The sequence below is a fragment of the Mytilus galloprovincialis genome, chromosome 10 (genome assembly GCF_965363235.1).
Source record: "Mytilus galloprovincialis chromosome 10, xbMytGall1.hap1.1, whole genome shotgun sequence".
Taxonomy (NCBI): domain Eukaryota; kingdom Metazoa; phylum Mollusca; class Bivalvia; order Mytilida; family Mytilidae; genus Mytilus; species Mytilus galloprovincialis.
This window is the reverse complement of record NC_134847.1, coordinates 23,537,715-23,559,163: the sequence shown is the minus strand read 5'-3', so window position 1 is coordinate 23,559,163 and position 21,449 is coordinate 23,537,715. Positions and strand designations below refer to the sequence as shown.

At 31.8% G+C, this 21,449-nt stretch overlaps 1 protein-coding gene across 4 annotated transcripts in view; it reads left to right on the top strand.

Annotated features, from left to right (window-relative positions):
- Positions 1 to 14,556: 14,556 nt before the first annotated feature.
- LOC143047202 (brefeldin A-inhibited guanine nucleotide-exchange protein 3-like) overlaps positions 14,557 to 21,449 on the top strand; it is a 78,499-nt gene continuing 71,606 nt past the window's right edge. For 3 of the 4 annotated variants that reach the window (XM_076220205.1, XM_076220202.1, XM_076220203.1), the window contains exon 1: positions 14,558 to 14,721. The gene's annotated coding sequence lies outside the window, so the exon portion shown is untranslated. Of the gene's footprint in view, positions 14,722 to 21,449 lie in introns of all 4 variants that reach the window. The other variant, XM_076220204.1, reaches the window with a different exon arrangement.

Here is a 21,449-nt window from a genome sequence, read left to right as displayed (position 1 = left end):
AGGAAATTGTCATAAGGGGGCCCACTGACTACAAAAGTGAATGCATTTTTCTTGAAAAAAAAAAGGCAGCAGGGACTCAAACAAAAAAGCAGGATGTTATTTATGTAAAAAAAGGCAGGATAAACTGAGACTAGGACAACATTTTCCAGCCTAGCCCCTCCCCAATACAAATCAAATGATTGCTCCCTAGATTAGTATTAGCTAGCATACTGCAATTTCTGATAAAAAAAAAGAATAGTTGGACTTTTTATAAAGCAAAGAGAGAGAATATATGTATGTTTTCCGCATCAACACCAAAAATATAGCCAGAAAGAAGTTCCATAAAGATAAAACATTTAATAGCATTTGTTTGAGCTTTATATTTCATCACAGGGTTGTCACAAAAGGAACGAATACTTATTGTTCAAATGTAAGAGATAAATTAGTCCTAATAAATGTGTCTGGACGGCAGAATTTTCACTAGTATTAAATGTCTATGGTGAAAGAATTTACTAGTATACTGTTAATTTGAGTCCCATATGTCAGTAATTATGTCCTCGGAACAATTTTCCTAGAAATTCATGTCCAGGTCATCAATATTTCTAAGTTAAAACGTCAGGGGCGGATCCTGAACCCCGATGTCTGGGGAAATATTATGCGAGTGTGAGTAGGTTTTTCTCGGGGCGGGGTGTCAGATCATCGTTTCTATATTTTAATATCTTTTATTTTTTTTCCTATTTCACTTTATTCTTTGTTTTCCTTTCAATTGATCTTTATTATATTCGTCCTAAACATGCATCAAATATTTGCCACTGGATGTTAAACAACCAACCAAGAAATCGATATTTTTATCCCCTCTTCATTATCTTATCATTAATGTTTTGCCTCGCTTCCAGGCCTACTGTTTTGCACATTTTTTTTTCTAATATCTGTAAAACACCTTCATATCCTTATTCGTTGACCTATTCACAGCCTCAAACATGTACATGATAATTGAAATAAGAAAAATAAACAAATATAACTGTATGCTTGGGCTTTTAGTGAAATGTATAAGTCCCGGATTCTGTTATAAAGTAGAGCTTATGAAATTAAAATAGCATTTTATTAATGATTATACATTAGAAAATTTTAATTCATTTTTCATGGACCGGGAAAAAAAAGGGGGGGGGTAAAGAAATTGTCGATTTACCTTGAAAATAAGAGGTGAGGAAATACGACAATCTCTTTAAAAACAAATCCCTGTGCCCCCTGTCAATCCGCCACTGAAAACGTTCATGTCCTTTTTTACACTCAGAAAAAGTGAAATTTAAAGATTTTTTTCTTGTTTCGACTTCGTCAAAATGATCTCCAATTTACGGCCAGTGCAGTCGGAAAAATGGAAGCCATTATAGGGACAAAACGCTACAAATTTTGCACTTGGAAACCGACAAATTTATCCACAAAGCGGCTATAACAATCCTTGCATGCAAGTAACGTTGTATTTTAAAAGACATTACTTATATCTACTAATTATTGAGCACTATTTAATTTACTTTTCTGACTTAAGTCAACTTCATTTTTTTTTTTATCCAATGTAATTTTTACAAGTTCAAAAGCATAAAAAAAAAAATCCAATAAAATATTTCGTGGAATGAATGGCAGACTAAACATTTTCAGAGGTTGAAGACTTGCAACCCATGAAAACTCATATAACAATCACAGTGTAGATACTATTCTGTACGCTATCCGGAAGTCGCGATTTTCGAAGCGAGAACTTTTTGGATCACATTTTAATTTTGATGGGTATACTGAATTAAACGGTAAGTTGATCGTCTGTACATTGCTTAATTAATGATTAATTCAGCCAACATCGATATTCTCAAATGGTTTAGAATTCCGAACATTCATTATTCGTATCTTTGCCTTAATCAAGAGATTTTCAAGTGCATCACTAAGAAAAATCAGTCGGCGAACCTAAAAACAATCTTTTTACTCTCTTAGTGTACAAATTAACGTAAAAACCAGATTTAATTAACTAAATGAAGTATATTTCAAGTGGTGGTAAGAGTTTCAACCAGATCTTTGAAGCCAGAAATAAGAAAATTACACTTGTTTGAATTTCTCACTGTACGATCAGTCTCGCTTGTATATTTTAAAACTGTATGATCAGTCTTTATGTCACTGTATTCTAGTGGTGATTTCAAAGTTATTTACGATACATTAGAAGGTGGCATTTTTCTAAATAACACAAATATATTTCAATACATTCACATCCTGAAAACTTATGAAACATTTTTTAGCTTAATAGGATGTACTCGACTTACTACATTAAGTATAAGGATGTTTAAATGTTGCTAAAATAAGAGGAAGGTTTGATGTATACTAGTATATAAGTTTCAGAAATGTCCTTCGTTATACTTATACTTAAAATTGTACAAACACACAGATTTAGTTGTTATATAAAAAAGCATGTATTTACACACATTCGAGGCCGTACTGTAGCCTATAATTGATCACAGTTCCTTCACTTTGTTTAAGATGTAGAGCTGTCTCTTTGACACTCAATTGTACACCACTTTGTTAAGCGGGGGTTATAGTGAAGTCCGTCTTTCCGTTCGTCCGTTGGACCGGTACAATATGTTTCGCCGGTTTTGTAAGCGCATCTCCTTATAAACCACTTTATATACATTGGGGGTTCCGGCCATTTTTAAATGGAGAGGGGGGTCCAATCCAGGAGAAAAGGGGATTTCAAATATATGTTCCCATACAAATGCATTGATAGTTAAAAAAAAGGGTTTCAAACTGCCGGATTCCCTTTTTTTGAATCCGTCACTGATATAACTATTAATTAATCTTATTCGGATTCCTTATCATAAATGATAATGACTGTATTGTGCACCGTCTATTTCGAATTTTAGTAAAAATCTTTTATGGGGTTACTTTATATAAGATACGGACTTGAACATTGCATTATATGGGGGCACCGATCAGGTATTTCCAACACCTCCTAAACCAATCATTAAAGTTTTCTGAAATTGCTCCATCTTTACCTGATTAATGCATTATGGACCTTCTATTTCTGTAAACTTACCAAAATTATATCTCATGAATTAACCCCCTACGCAAAGCTGTCTTTATCCATTTTTTGTTATTTTAAAAGAGACGAGCTTGATTTATATTATCATCAATTGGTCAACGGAGGACGGTGTAAATAATCTTTAAAAATGTAATAGCTATAAACAGATAACTGTAACGATACACTTTAAGTCCACAAGCGAATCATGTATTACTTTTTAGGCATTTGATTTTAAATAAGACTGATGGAACAAAAATACAATTATTTTGCCATCTAAAAAATTCATCAGAAATATATTTGTATTGTCTGATGAAAGTAATTACACGTTATAGTTCCCTGGATAGTTCATAATATCCCATATACACGTTTATACCTTCAGATTGCTGTTGTTTTTTCTTCAAAATCACGACTGGTCATACAGTCAAAAAATCTGAAATCGCTTCTAGAATGACAGTCAGTTCTAGACTGATCGTACAGTTATTTATTTTGGGATCCTCAAGGAAAACATATTTTATATGGGAAATACGAATATTCTGCTTAGATACGAAAAGAATATTGAAACAGTATATATTTAACTGTAAACTGATGCAAATATTTGCAATAAAAGATTATTTGCTTTGTACTACGAGAGCAAAATTGTCCATCGATTTTACTTTTTTTCTACCAAGTTGATGTGATGCACACGTATATTTTATATTCTAATGCATGTTTTTGTTACAATAACTCATATTTATGATGCTATATATACCTTGCAAATTTTCAAAGCACTTTGTAGATATAGGAGTAAACAAATGATGAGAAAAGTTACCGTAGGCAAAACCATCCTGTTAGCCAGTTGGAAATCATCGCTTCGAAAATCGCGACTTCCGGATAGCGTACAGAATAGTATCTACACTGTGACAATTAAGTTTTTTAAGTCATGCACTTGAAAAATCTGTCAGTAAATTTTTTTTTATACAAACACACCTTCTGTAACTCATTATGACTCATCGGAAAGGTATTACACTTGAGCAACATATTTCATTTTTTAGTACTGTACATTTGTAAAGATATTAAATCAACCTGTATCCTAAATATATAAAACTAATAGAATCTGGAGCAAGACATTTTTGCTTTATACGTTTTCAAGACAAAACTCAAACACGCCCGAACATAAAAGGGTGCATTCGACTTTCCCTTTTAATGAAATGATTGCCCATTGTTAACAAAAAAATGTACCCGAGGGCAGAAATGCAAATTAAGGATGTATTCCTCTGAAGTTACAGTCTCGTTGAATCTCTTTCTAAAAAAATTTCTAAACTTGTAATATAATTGGAAAATATCAATCAACTTATAAAATTTTCATTTGTAGCATTTGTATTTTAAACAATCAAAGTACTGAAGTACTGAACATCGGATGACCGCAAGTTCTTATGGATTGTCAAAAGCATATGTCACAAAAACAAATCACATCTCTATACCTGAAACTGAGGTCAATGTACAGAGATATATTTGTTCTGGTACAAGTTCGTACGTGGATGATTAATAAATGACAGGAAATTCTACCGCACCGTAATAACTATTGTATTTTAGTGATACAAATCAATACACCTGGAACAGTTATACTAATATAATAATAGTCCCAGTATATATTTGGTTGTTATAATATATTACATTAATATTACGGTTGCATGTATATATAATTTTCATCTGTATGTCACTCTATTCTACTATTCTAGTTATAGTGCAGTGCAAGTGCATGATGAACACTCTTCTGTAAAAAAAATACAATAGATTTTTCTAAAAGATTGGATATTAGAAGCCATTCATATTTTCCCGCAAAAACAATAACAGAGTTACCGGTCCTTGTCTGGAGTGTCGCAAAACGTTCTTGATCGAGATGTTCTTCCACAACTTTTAACACTATTTTTCGGTACACGTGCTTAGATATTATGAATGTTTTTTTTACTTTTGTATAAACATCTAACGACAACACATTTTCATATCAATTTGTGTTTTAATAAAAAAAAAAAATATTTATAGGAGTATCCATTGAAAAAGTGAATTTGAAACAAGCGATAAGTAATGTTATTTTGCACCACTGAGATAATGACCGCGGATCTATAATTTTTATGGATCGGTCATCTCGATGTAAAAAACACCGATCAATTGTATTGAATTTAGGTGTCGGATTATAGCTACGCTCCCCATATATTTTGTAGCCGAACACAAACACACGAACACTGTGAACTCAAATAGTTCAGTATAAGGCTAAATTCAATACAATTGATCGGTGTTTTTTACATCGAGATGACCGATCCATAAAAATTATAGATCCGCGGTCATTATCTGGTGCAAAATAACATTACTTATCGCTTGTTTCAAATTCATTTTTTCGGGAGCGTAGCTATAATCCGACACCCCGAAATTCCGACAGTCCAGTAGTCCGACAGTACGATAGTCCGACAGTCCGATAGTCCGACAGTCCGTTAATCCGACAATCCGATGATAATGTCACGGAATAGAAGTTCCTTCATAATATAAGTTCCAAAAGGAAGAAATATTCTGGAATACTATTTTCACAAGAATGAATATTACAGTAAATGTTACTAATGGAATAAATGGTATAGAATATTTGTTCCAATAGGAACAGATATTATGACAATGTTTATAACAAAGTTTCCAATGGAACTTCTGTTAGGAGGAACAAATATACGTTGACAGTCCGACACCAAGCTGTGCTGCTGCAAAGGATGATTGTCTTTTTAAAAGCGTATTAGCATATTGCTGAAACGCGAGCAGTGTTTAAAATGTAAAAAGTAGAATGCATCGAAATGGGATATAAATTAAATCCCTTCTTGAGGGAGAGCAATAGGGGGTCCGTTAACATGCTAACAACACCTCGATTTTGGCAAAAACAGTTTACAAAAAATGCAGAAATGCTGATAACAGTTAACAAAGTGGGTTGAAAACAGTTAACAGCTTAAATTGATCTCAGATAACAGTTAACAACACCTTGAAAAGGGCCATAACAGGTTAACACAAAAAGGTATTGCTTGCCCCCCCCCCCTTCTTGTTTGAACAATTAATATAAGATTCTTTATATCATCATGTCGATGTTGATAACGAGAATGTCTGTTCACATACATTTTGTAAATGCGCAAGTGCATGCATGTAACCAGGAGCACATATATTGTTAAATATACTGTTCCAAGATGTAACGTATAATCTGGTTGTCATATAATGAATGTGATATGTCACAAGTATTAGATGTATGCTTTTATATCTGCGGGGTTTCGGCCCGAAGATATGAAACGACTTCTTCGGATAGAGCAACATAGAAGTATCAATATTTTTTTTTATCTTTTCTTTTGTTTTCTAAAAAGAGCAATTAGTTTTGATAAAATAGGAATAGTGTCATTATCTCAAATTTCAGTCAAGATGCAAAACCACTTTCAGAACGGTTTCATAGTTAATGATTTGGAATGAAATCTTAACTTGAATTGCGTCTGTTTATAATACCTTATCATTGCTCTAGCTTGTATGGCAATATAAACCGCTGTACTATCTAGTATTTTTTTGGTTTACTGATTGCCAAAACCTGAACTCTTTGCTGATAAAGGATAACACTTATATGTAATTTAAATTATTATAAGGACCTGAGCATCCCTAGTCATAGAATCATCACCAATTATGTGAAAAAGATTGGACATGACATGAAGACAGTACGCAGACAAAGCAGATAGCGGTTAAGACCTATGACTGCAGTGCTGAAGTTTTAAAAATGACAGCACGAAATAAGAAAGGCGTTTTATTTAGAAACAATGATTTTTTTTTATAGCAATACAAATACACTAACAAAACATGATTTAGATTTATTCAACACAAAACCGTTGTTTTATTATGAAATAATGAAAAAAAAAATCGAGTTTTGGTTAGTATATTAATTGGGCAGTAATAGTATTGCTATAATATGTTTATCATTGTTTTCATAATAAACAAAAGCAAACGTATAGGGTGCAAACGGACTTTTTGTAAGCACGTGTAGGGTGTGAAAGTGAAAGGGGGCGAATTTGAATCAGTGAGAGTGATCATGTTTTAAGGTGAACGGACTCGGATTCCGTTCATTTCCGATTCGTATGGGATTATTGCGGTCCTGTACAAGACGTCATACTGACTGATTTGTTAATTTTCTGTATGAAAAAATATACCAATTTACAAACGTTCCATGTCTATATAGGCATATTTTTCAGAGACAAGTGACCGTGCGTCGGACTATCGGGCTGTCGGATGATAGGACTGTCGGACTATCGGGCTGTCGGATTAAAGGACTTTCGGACTACCGGACTATCGGATTATGGGACTGTCGGATTATAGGTCTGACCCCAAAATTTATATTCTCGGTTACTCGGAAGCTTGAATTACAGAACAAAATATATTAATATTCACACTATTTTCAATGAATATTGAAGATAGAAAATTCAATAAAAAATCATCACAACTCTATTGGTACACTTTAATTATAACTGTAATTATTCTACTCCTTTGGGTAAGATGGATAAACAAACATTGCTGTTGTTGTTGTTGTTGTTAATCGCCTGGATGATCGAGACTGAATCCGGGTCCGTTCGCCTACCTGTTCGCCCAGAGTCCATTCGCCCTGATTTTTATTTTTTTTTAATTGTTGTCCAGTCGCATAATTTTAAGTATTTTAATGAAATATGTTAAAGTTTGTTGAAAAATTGACAGAATATTTATATATAATTTAATTTTGGATGTAACGCGTCTTCTGATTGGCTGACGTTATTTTGTTATCAGCCCATAGACATAATTTAGTCATGTGACCGTGACGTCATCATCGTTTTTTCATGGTTTTCTACGGTTTAAAATGGAATTTAGAATTAAATTATAAGAAATGACTGTAATATTTTTTCTGTCTATTCGAAATAACATAAAAAATGTGGTGCACACTGTTAAATGAGGGGGGGGCAAGGGGTTTAACTGTTATGCTGTTATGGGGCATTTTAATTCTTTGTTATGTGCTATTCTGAAAATATGTTTACTGTTAGCTGTTATTGTCTTATTCTTTGTTATCTGTTATAGGACTACTTATCTATTTTGTTATCTGTTATTGTGAGAATCTATTTGCTGTTAACGGTTATTGAAAATTGGAATGTTAACTTAGCATTTTGACAGCCAATCTTCCGTCGAAATTGAAGATAATTGAAAATTGTGATTTGAATGGATAATAGTCTCATTGGCACGCTTACCGCATCTTTTAACAATGTATATATATTGGGGTCTTTCTACTGGTAATATCGGGTGGACCTGTATTTGCAGAAGAATTTCAGTAACATACATCACATAAACATATAAAATCAATTGGACCCAGGACCATTCCAGTATATATTATTATTATCCTTTGTAATAAATTCCATTGTCTGTGAACATGTAGCAGTTTGTACAAATTATAATTCACTTATTACTTGTACAATAACTTATAGTATGGATTTTGTTATATAAAAGGCATTGGTACTCCCTATAGATTTTTTTATTCAATGACCACATAATAATCTTTATGTTGTACTATTACACAACTGTCTCTGATTTGGGGAGGATTGGACACCAACTAGCATGCTAAAGTTGACGCAGTCACATTCTGTATGTGCCTATTTCCAAGTCAGGAGCCTGTATTCAGTGGTTGTAGTTTGTTACTGTGTTACTAAGTTTCTCGTTCACTATTTTGTGGATAAATTAGGCAGTTAGTTTTCTCCTTTGAATTGTTTTACATTACTAAGTGGTGTGGGTTTGAATTATGGCTTTGGGAATTATACAACATCTTTTTCTTTTAGCATTTATATTATAAGTGCTACTCCCTCTCTTTTCATTTACATGAAAGAGAATCCTGATCACCATATTTTTAAAAGCTTTTTAGCTGCTTCACATGGCGAAATGCTTCACATGGCGAAAATTGAAGCTCAGAAACCATTGATGCAAATGTGTCTTCAGTTTAATTTTTCGACAAATACCCTTTTTAAAATCCTTTAGCTTCTCCATTGCTGTACCCAAATTTTCCATATATTATAATTTCACATAAGATACATGATTGGTTTTTCACTTGGTGTCATCCAAATTTTCACTAGGTCCAATTTCTATTATACTATCAGAATTGTCACTTGAGTCAATTTCTATTATCAGAATAACCACAACTGGCATGCGTGTTTCAGTTACATGTCCTGTCTCCACTGATCTGGGTATTTTTGTATTTTATAAGTAAGTTTTATCATGAGGTCATTAAATAAAAAAAATATATTGTGCATCAATGTTTTTTTTATTACTTGTAAAGTATATATATTGCTTTTCAGAAAAAAAAAATAATCTAAAAATCAAATTGATAATAAAGTGTCACTGGCTGCACTATTTTCAAAAATTAAATAAAAAAATCTAAATCATTAAAAATTGATCCCTCAAATGCCCTAGATTAAAAATTTCCCTATATCAAAAACAGAAACTAGTAATTTCGTTCAGAAAAATTCAACATCCAAGTTACGGAAAAAAAATCAACCAAGGCAGAACTGCCTCAACGGCCGAAACGTCTTGTTTGCACAAATTTTCTAGGTCCATACCACAAGTTATATACTAAGATCTAAGAGTCATCTACTGGATTGGTCTTTGACAGATTTATTTTCATATTTCATTACTGTTATCTGTTATTATCCCTTTTCAATTCCTTGTTATCTGTTTTTCTCCAAATCAATTCACTGTTTTGCTGTTATGGGGACCCCCCTTGCCCCCACTCTTTAACTACTAATGAGTGCCGTAGTAGGTCTACCGGAATTTTTAGCTAGGATTTCTTGACACGAAAGTATAAACTATATTTTTAAATCCTTTTATCCTTCAATCCTGTTCGTATTTAAGGTAGATTCATGGTATACCGCCATCTTGGATTGTACAATCACAGTACAAAATCGGTCTAGCTATTTTTCCAAATCAGCAAATTTGGAAACAGATTTGCAATTTAATGGTCAGACTGTTTATTTATATAAAGAAAACTTGTTGATTTATTGTATTATTCAAAATATTTTAACAAATATCAACCTTTTTGGTTTTTAAATTCATTTTTTTCAAATGAGCCATTTAAGGGGAGATAACTCTTTTAGTACAAAATTTATACTGGGCTAATAGGGAAATTTTTTATTTTTACTTGTGGCAAGAAAACAAGTTCGGTGACGCCATGTTTTCTTTTTATTTTCTTAAAGCATGTTATGAAACCTATCTTCTCACAATTTATTTCAAAATTCTATCTCATAGAATTTTTTTTATGCACTCTTATGTGTTTTTTCATGAACAAACTAACCAAATTTAGGCAATTTTCAACGACTCATAGCTTGAAAAATAGCACGGTGACCCATACTTTTTATTATATTTTTGAAAAAAGCATAGTAAAATCTTCATTTTGGCAAATTATAAGAAAATTCTGTCTCAAAAAACATTTACTTATGATCTACCTTAACAGAATTTCAATAAATTTGTAGGAGTTATGAGCATCTGTATTGGAATCTATTATATTTGGTATATTATCGTTATTCAAAACCGTCATAAATTAATATATCTTAAATTTCGACATTTAAACAAAATCTTTTTCTAATGGTACTGGGAAGATCCTGAACAAATTTTCAGTTATAATGTTGACAAACCGAAGTAGGAAATGACTACCTCAAAGGAACATAGATAGAACCATACAAATGTTACATGCATGCAGGTTCTCGGATAGGCTACCATCACGCATACTACAATTACATTTACATCATGCAGAAAAGCATCTAATGTGGCTCTCTTCTAATATTGACTTTTTGCTGCTATCCCCAAAATTGATTTAATCGGAATCATTCGGTAATCCTTCCAATATTTTGCTTCTTTACGTTAATTTATCCAGTATTGAACACACTCAGTTTAGAAGCTGTGTTCCCTGAACAAAAAATTGTTATTAACTTAATGTATTCACATACAAGTTATTTCAAAGTTAAAACGTTGAAAGGAAATCCTCCAATGTAGCGTTGCACATGCATAAAATTTATTTACAGGAATGTTTATATTATACACATGAAGCACTCATAGTACGTTGGCCAATATGTAGATTTGATATTGGCATTTTTTTTTTTTTAAAGAAAAGCAATACGTGAGCCTAAGACCGCTGACTGCAGGGTCACCAACAGATTTTGACTGAATGTGCGTTTGTTTTGAAGTGTAATAATTGACTGTGAATAGAAGAAGCTAGCTGAAAGTGTATATTTACAGCTTGTATTTGAATATACATTTTAAAGTTCGACAATTTTATTCATTATTTGGGAATGTAAATATTTTTTTCCGATGATAACTCTTTTGCAAATCCCAAGTTTCTACAAACCGGATGACTTATGCAAATTACAGAAACCAATCGCTATTTAAATTTATGCAGTGCCACTCAGTTTGCTTTATAATCTGGAATTTCTGGATGCATTTATTTTATCTATCATATCTTTTATTTTGTTTCCTGCATGGATGCCTTCATATTCTAAACTCGTTATTGAAGCTGTCAGTACTCATGGTAGATGTGCGGTGAAACGTGTGGCATGCAATTAATTGGGACCATTTATAAAGAATTAGTTTGCTCTCATAAACAATCAAATTTTAAGAATTTCTTGATTCTACTTAAATCAAATCAAACATTCTATATGGAAATTTGGTTTTGCCGAAGAATAGCTAAACTAAGAAGTTTTATTAATACATGAACACACTTTCAAAATAACCAATTTATATAAAAATGTATGTAGTAAGAAAAAGAATCAGAATTAAATTGATGTACGCGAGATGCGAGTTAAGTCTACAAGAAAAAAGCATCAGTGACGCTCGAATAAAAAATGGTAAAAGACCAAATAAATTCCAAAAATAATGAATCTATTCCTTGGGTACTTGTTTTTGCTTTGCTGAAACAAGATATGCCAAAAGAGAAGAAAATAGAAGCTTTTGCTGATTATGTTTTAGTCACATATGTTGATGACACAGTGCTTTGTTTCCACCATGCGTATATGTACTGAAACTATCTACCACAAGACGTACCAGTAATGGAGCAGAAGCATTCCAAAGGAATTATAATGAACTGTTTTATGCATTTCATCCTTCTCTCCAGGTGATCATCTTCACGGTGAAATATCTCCGATTAGATGTTAAATCAATAAATCGTTTAAATATAAGAACCAATTTGCATTTTCAAAAAACATATGTGTTTTTAATAATTGAATGTTTATAAGCGCTTTGATTTCTAAACGAGTATAATGACGACGCAATTATATATATTTTTCACAACCACTGTACACTGTATGTATCTAGGTCAATTACATTGTCTGATAACATGAAAACCAAGTTCCTTTAAAAAAGACAATACGTGAACCATAGAACTTTTCTATTCTAATTATTAATTCAACTGAATAAGAAACTTTATCTCAGTGTTTTCTTGGCCATGCGTGTGGAGAATAATATTTTCTTTATATTGTAAATCATAAAAATTTTGGCATGTTGAAAGGGGTGTAAAATATAAAGCGAGGACAGACGTCTAATTTCGTAAAGAATAATAATAATTCAAAACATGAGGGACACGTGTACCTTCTTCCAAAAATTCATAAAATTAATCTAGAAATAAGTAATATGGCATTGCGAACTGGTAATTTTTGTCCAACGTTTTCGGCTTGTCTATTTTGGGCCTTCGTGTTTCGACGTTTTATTTCTCGTTTTCTTGTGTTCGTTGTGCGTGCTTCGTACGTGTTTCTCCTTAATTATTTTCTGTCAGTTTCGTGTCGGTACTCCAGCTTAATTCCTCGTGCTTGTCCTGCATTTGATTAATAAGTAAACATGGACTAATTCAAGGTCAGTCCGGAAATTATGTTAAATTATAAACCAATTATAACTTTATTAATACAATATTGTATAACTATCATAAATAGGACGCAACAAGCGGACGATAAAAGGTGACCACATGCAGAGTCGTCATGTCAATTTATAATGACTGCATGACCTCAAAGAATAGCCGAGTAATAACTTTTGGTATGTTTTCCCTTAATATTTTAGATTTTATTCCGCATAGCTTTTTCTAGAGTTTTATTTCCGTGCAACGTTTCTGTGAGTCTTATTTCATGTGTTTCCGTGTTCAGAACCCTCTTTCACCACCTCTATTTATATACCGAAGTGTGCTGAAATGTGAATGATTCCATAAAGGAATTCTTAATGCTAATTAATTAAGTCACATGTTTTAAAAACACAGAAACGTATTTAAAGTGCACATCGAAAACACACATACATTTAAGAGTATTACAGTGTGTGAATCATTTACTATTAAATAAACATTTAATTAACTTAAAGGATAACTTGATTATAGTTGTAAAAATGTATATTAACGAGCAGTCTTTATTTCACTTGTTTTATTATCATTTGAAACATATTTTTTCTATCTGATTTGTCAAAATGACAATTGAGCATAATGATTTTATTGTTACAAATTAATCACAAAGCCTATAACTCATTTAATATGTAGATACCACAACACAATTTTAAATTATTTCTATGTGAATATCCAGTGGCGGATCCAGAAATTTTCATAAGTGGGGGCCCACTGACTGACCTAAGAGGGGGCCGCTCCAGTCACGCTTCAGTGATTCCCTATATAAGCAACCAAATTTTTTTCCCCAAAAGGGGGCCCGGGCCCCCTGCCCCCCCCATAAATCCGCCTCTGATATCCAGACACAGATGTTTGATACTACTGGTCGTTCTATAATTAAATCTTGACCATTTAACGTTCACGTGTTTATCATAGAGTACAACGGTCAACTTAGGTCAACTAAACACTTACAATGCATAAAATAAGTTTAACAATAACCATACGTGTTTGAAAAGGATCTATAGATAGTTTATTATCATACATCAGATAAGTAAATTAGCGATCTGTGAAAATTCTTTATTGTCATGTTTTAAATATCTTAGATACTCCGTCCGGAGGTGCTCTTAATTGCAGGAAGATAATACAGATAAAAAGTCAATTATTTTACTTCAAAGAAAACACACGTTCAATCACAATTTCCACTTCCGCGTTTTAGACCTTCCCTCTTTTGGTGACCCAGCAGTCAGCGGTCTTAGGTTCACGTATTGCTTTTCTTTCTTTTTTCTTTTTTTTTTTTTTAATGAAAGCAACTTTTTTTTATTTCCACCTCTGATCTGAAATAGTGGTGCTCCTTGTGAATGAAGACTCATACAGAACATACAAAAAAAAAATCCAACTTCCGAAGCAAGGTTGCCGAGTTTATGAGCTTCGGTCCTTGCCTGGAAGTTGAAAAAAATCATGAACTGAGTTATTGCCCGTGCTATTTTTCAATGCTATATGTGAAAATTTAAAATTAAAAAAAAGAGAAAAATCTGCAATATAAGTGTGCAAATACCTAAAATAATACAGACAAAATATCTCAAAAATATCTTCGAAGCACAAACTCATAAAATAATGTTGTTGTGAATAACCTATTATTACATTCGTAAGCGGCATTATTATGATTTGGCAAAGATTTGAGACTTAAACTAAATTATCGCCAAAATAGAGAAAGAAACTACATAAATGAAGCGTACAATATAATATGAGTGTTCTGTTCATAGCAAAGCGTATAATTGTTAATCAACACGACGATTAAGTGAGTGTAACTAGATGAGAAAACCGCAATATGCCGGCAAATCACCCGTAATCAGATAATTTATTACTGTCTGTTAGGCCTACTGTTATTGTTGAATCACAGGCACTTGTTTCTATCCATAGGAAGGTCGACTATCCATATAGATAGAAGTATATGGATAGTCGACCTTCCTATGGATAGAAACAAGTGCCTGTGTGTTGAATCCTTGAACTGGTTGTTTCATCCATTAATTATTTTGTACTCCATAAAGGGTAACACGAATTACCGAATAACAGTGTTATTATCCGAATAACTCATGTAATTACCGAATAACTCTTCAAATATCAATATTAACACATTTAAGTGACTTTTAAACATATATTATTGAATAAAATTATAATAGAAGTGTATTTTATAACCTAAAAATAAAAAAAAAGTTGCAGGTAAGTTAATATTGATCATTATAAAATTATGGATATCGGTGTGTACTTCCAAGATGGCGACCAAGGAAAACGTAAGAAATGAAGAAAAGAAAGATTGCATACAATCCCTCAACGTGTTCATCTTAGACCACCAAAGTGGAGCCCTCACGCCACGTCACGGCAATGAACAATGTGAGGGTGGGCATTTTTTAAAATAATATGATATTATTACGTAAGTATTTCTGTATTGGCCTTGTTATTGGTCCGAGGCTTGCTGTATTGGCCTGAGGCGAAGCCGAAGGCCAATACAGCTGGCCGAGGACCAATAACAAGGCCAATACAGAAATACACGTAATAATATCTTTATTAATTAACTACAGTGTTACAATATTTTTTTAATATCATTTCAAGAGATAAATATTTTTACCTTGAAGTGGAGCTATCCAAATCTCAGTTTGTTTCTTTGTATTAGATGCAATACATAATGATCTGGTGCTGTTTCCAGGTGTCTTCAGCATTTTCTCATCTGATGAATTTTTCTACCCTTTTCAGTCACTATAAAGTGTTACAACTTAAATTTAGACGCAACACATAAATAGTAATTGGAAAGGTACTGCCATTGCATGTGTTATGCAGAAACTAATTTAAAATCGATGTGTACAAATTATCGTGAAATTATGAGGTCGTCAAGAAATGAACTTTTGTGATAATCTACTCGTTCCCCAAACCTGAAATAGTTCTATCGTCTGCTTTCAAAATACCTTTTAAATGAATGTAACCGTCTTTAGCCTGAAATGTATGCCATTCTGACATTTTCAGCATGTTTAAGATCACTAAATGACAACTGCGTCTTCAAAACAACTGTTTGTGTTTATCGTGACTTTCGATGTAAAATCTAGAGACGTTCCGAATTCCTGCACTTGTTTCAACTCGGCCAATATAGAATAACTCGGCCAATACAGAAAAAATCTGTATTGGCCGAGTTATTCTGTATTGGCCTAGTTTACACATTATATTGCATAGGCAGTTTTCATCATATTAAGTCCAATAACAGTGTAGTTAATTAATAAAATATGGAATAGTAAACTATTTAAATTAGTTTTTGTTTTAATTTTAGTTATTAAAAAAATATTATCTTTATCATATTTTTATATTTGTGATTTAGAAATGGATGTTAACTAAGCCCCTTTAAATCTATAAAATTACAACTATTAAGATATCCTGCACAAGGCACGGGCTTATCTGTCATAGTCCGCGAAAATACTTTATTTAGAATTTATTGTAAAAAAATTATAACTACTAAGATATCCTGCACAAGGCACGGGCTTATCTGTCATAGTCCGCGGAAATACTTTATTTAGAATTTATTGTAAAAAATTTATAACTACTAAGATATCCTGCACAAGGCACGGGCTTATCTGTCATAGTCCGCGGAAATACTTTATTTAGAATTTATTGTAAAAAATTTATAACTACTAAGATATCCTGCACAAGGCACGGGCTTATCTGTCATAGTCCGCGGAAATACTTTATTTAGAATTTATTGTAAAAAAATTATAACTACTAAGATATCCGGCACAAGGCACGGGCTTATCTGTCATAGTCCGCGGAAATACTTTATTTAGAATTTATTGTAAAAAATTTATAACTACTAAGATATCCTGCACAAGGCACGGGCTTATCTGTCATAGTCCGCGGAAATACTTTATTTAGAATTTATTGTAAAAAATTTATAACTACTAAGATATCCTGCACAAGGCACGGGCTTATCTGTCATAGTCCGCGGAAATACTTTATTTAGAATTTCAACCTGAAAACATGCGAAACAATACTATACATGCATTATGTATCAAGTGCATAAAACAGCAGTGGGGAAACAACAAAAGAAAAATGCATTAAACAGAATAAAAATAAATTGCATAAACAAAACTGTATACCTACTTAAACACTAAAATAATTGAAAAAAGATAATTGAACCTGCATTGAAGTAGCAATAAAAAAAACGTAAATACTAATTTTAGAAGAATATTAATTGAGTATTATTTTATTATTTTTAATTCTGATTTTTTAGTAATTTAAATTAAGTAAATTAAATACATTTTAAATGAAATAAGAAATAAATGAAATATAATAAACTAGGTGAAAGATTGTCTTCTTTGAAATTAAATATTTTATTTTATTTTTCTTGTACCATGTTTCACTCTCTATTAATAATATAAAAAACCCAATTTCGCATTTGTATAGCTTATAATAAAAGGTATGTATGAAAATTACTTACCTTTCTAACGCCTTGGCCATGTCATACTTGTTGTCTGTAAAGCAACAGTCCTTACAAAGGAACTTTAGAGACACATCTGACCAGGCCAATAACAATGCATCATCCATTGGGACACAAGCACTGTGAACCCAACGATCACAACAACTGCATTGAATGGTGCAATCAACACATTCTTTATCACATTGAACACACGGATATAAAGCCATTTTGAAAATGGAAGACAGCACACATGTATTCATGGCTTTTTATACAAAATTAAAGTGACTTGTAAAAACATTTATATTTGCCAATGAAAATCTTATATTTAGTTTTGAGAAAATTTTATTAGAATAAACATAAAAATCATCCATTCAGAAGCTTTGTTTTTATTAAAACAATCAATTATAATAATTTTTTGATTAGATTTGAATTGAATATGTGAAAATTCTTAATTACATTTTATTTAATGTTGAGTAAATTGTTATGAAAAGTAATTAGTGATTGGAGTAATTGCATTGCTTTGATGTACTGGTTAAATTTTCAAATCCTTTCTGAAAAACAATTATTAGACAATTCTCTGTATATACAGTAAATTATTTAATACTATATTTTCATAGCGTTTTCCTTTGAAGGCATATATGCAATCTTTCTTTTCTTCATTTCTTACGTTTTCCTTGGTCGCCATCTTGGAAGTACACACCGATATCCATAATTTTATAATGATCAATATTAACTTACCTGCAACTTTTTTTTTATTTTTAGGTTATAAAATACACTTCTATTATAATTTTATTCAATAATATATGTTTAAAAGTCACTTAAATGTGTTAATATTGATATTTGAAGAGTTATTCGGTAATTACATGAGTTATTCGGATAATAACACTGTTATTCGGTAATTCGAGGTACCGCTCCATAAACATGATAAGTTTGAAGTAAAGCTGGACAGGGGGTTTTAACTTGCATTGAACAGGTTGGGGACAACCTGCCAAATGTGGAACTATTCCCTAAACGAGTAACAATCCCTCATTTGAGTAATCATTTCATAACTATTGTGCTATTAAAAAACTAAATTTTCTAAAAATTTGTCTTTTTATGTAAAATGGCACAAATTTATAGAAATTGGAACAACTTCTAGCAAAGAACTATATTTTTATTAGGGGTTTTAAAAAAGTTAGTAGCCTTGAAAATAGTCAAATTTTCTAATTTTTCATAGGCTTGTATCTTCTCAGTAAATCAAGTTAGGGATAATCATTTTTTGGAAAATTTGCTACATTTTTCATGAATATGTGCCATTTTAAGAAAAACAACTCAGATAAGAAAATTTTGTTTTTTAGCACTACCAAATGATTACTCAAATGAGGGATTGTTACTCATTTGGGGAACAGTCCCCAATTTGATGGGTTGTCCCCAACCTGTTGAAAACATTGTATTCTCCGGGAAGAATGCTTGTCAATTTGTTCCAAGCCAAGTTGTTTCAAGCCAATTTGTTCCAAGCCAATTTGTCAAAGATTTGGTCAAATCGTTCCAACTGATTTGGTTCATTATAACCTTGATTTAACAATTTGTTCCTGTTTTTCTTCATATATAGTTTTTGATTATGGACCCAGTTTTCAAATTGGTCCAAATCGGGGTCCACAATTAACTTTGTTTGATTTCAACAAAAATCGAAAAAAGTAAAGTAATCTTTATTTAAAGTCGGGTTGCATATATACATAATAACTATGAACATGAGCTCTTAAGAGCTCTTTAAACCGACTGATATTAATAAACAAAACATACATGTAATAACATCAGATACACATACAACACAAACATACAGACAGCACATATATGTATTAATACATAGATACATGTAGCACATGCAGAATAAAAGCTAAGCAAGATATATATTAAAACAAATGTCAGAATATACATTTATGGGGTTCTTTGATATGCTGAATCTAGCCATGTATTTAGATTTTTGATGTTTTGATATTTGATGTTGACCTATATCAAATTGGTCCACATTGAGTTCTTAAGGTCAAAAATTGAATTTTGGTTTATATCGGATATCTCTGAAACTAAAGCATTTAGAGCAAATCTGACAGGTGACAAAAATGTTCATCAGATTTAGATTTAGCTGCCTTGAAATTTGCAGACAAATCTGACAACCTGTTGTTGAGTTGCTGCCCCTGAGTTAGAAATTTTAAATAGTGTTGTCAAATCAGACAGTTTTGCCTAACCGATTACTTGGATAATCGGTCGACCTATTAACCAGTTAAGCGATAATTTAAAGTTGGAAGGCCTTATTTATAGAACCGTAAAAATGTACGTTTCCATACTATGATGAATTGAAGTTTGTCCTTTTGGGCATTATCTATGAGGATTCCTGGCCAAGTTTGACTTTTAATAATCCAATACACCGTATCTTCTATGGCGTTTGTAATAACTTCAGATAAATAAAAACCTTCTAGATCTCGACGAATTAAAAATGTCTGAAACCGATGATTCTTGAATTTTCTCTTGATGTCTCAGAAAATAGTGTTTGGTGTTTCAATTTGAAATGATAATCCTGTTACTTGTACAATCAAGTACCGGCAAACATTAATTACATTCACCTTTATTTGCATTTCACATTTTGTTTAAATTATGACAAAACCTTGTACAATGGAGGATGCACATTCAGTCGTAGGATTACGCAATTTTAGATCAAAAATCAAATAATGAAGTAAATCGTAAAATTTAATAGGATTACTTATTTATAGCTATATATATAGTTACTGTTTTAAAAACATGTATTCTAATTATGTTTACTCAAGATGCTGATAGACAAGCTGATAGACAAGTTGTCTAAGTTCTAGTTTATTTTTGTGTTTTTTGGATTAACAATAGATATCAATATACTGGACAAATGCAAATCTTTTATGTGGGTATCTTATACTTATTTACTTACTATTTTGTATTAAAGTATAGAACTGTTAGATGCTTCTAACATTATATGGTTATATTTTTTACACTAAATGTAAATCCAAGGTTAAAAGTGGACTACTTTTTTTATTGCCTTCTATTTCCCCTGGATAGATGGTTTCAATTTGTAAACAGGGACCCTTAGCCTGATCCTGTACGACTAAGGTAATTGTACACAGGAAATATTTAGGAATAAAACGCTTATATGTCTTAAAAAAAAAAAAAAAAAAAAAAAAATATACTGGACATTTGATCTGTCAAATTAATTACCACAACAAAATTTTAGAAAAAGAACACAATTATTTAATGATTTCAATACTCATTTTTATCAAAATCTATTAGATTGAACAAATGCCTGGTTAACTGGTTAGCCTTTTTGGTATTTTATATTCAGTCCTTCCAACAGTTAACCCCAACCAAAAATAAATAACAGTATTAGAATAGATATTAGATATTGCTAGATACTACAATAATATCTAGGATAATAACAAAAAACTGCAAAATTTCCTTAAAATAAATGTTGTCACCATGGTGAACCAGTTAACTGATGACAACACTTATTTTAAGGAAATTTTGCAGTTTTTTGTTATTATCCTAGATATCATTATAGTATCTAATAACATCTAATACTGTTAATTATGATTTTAACCTTATTTTACATGATTTTCAAAGCATCAGTAAATACAGGTGAGCGACACAGGCTCTTTGGAGCCTCTAATTTCCTGATGTGAACCTGTATGATAATTTGAAATAATCTTTCTTATCAAGGATTTGTATAGTGAGATCTTAAATCCTTGGTCTTATTACTCTTATATATATAAATATAAACGAGTCTAAATTGAAAACTACGTTCAAACCTATGATTGCAATGGATAAAAACCGAAATTTTTATAAGTGTGCATGTAAAACAAATTTCGTTGTAGAAGGGTCTAAATACAGCACAAACAACATTTTCCAAAAGACCAAAAGAGTGAAAAAGTATATTTAAACAAAACATGCAAAACGCATTTGACTAACAGGTCGAACAACTGATGTTCTTTAACCCTGCTGACTGCCATTGGCGATTGCCAAATAAAATTGATCACAAGATGTAACATGATGGATCTTAATATAAATTTAAT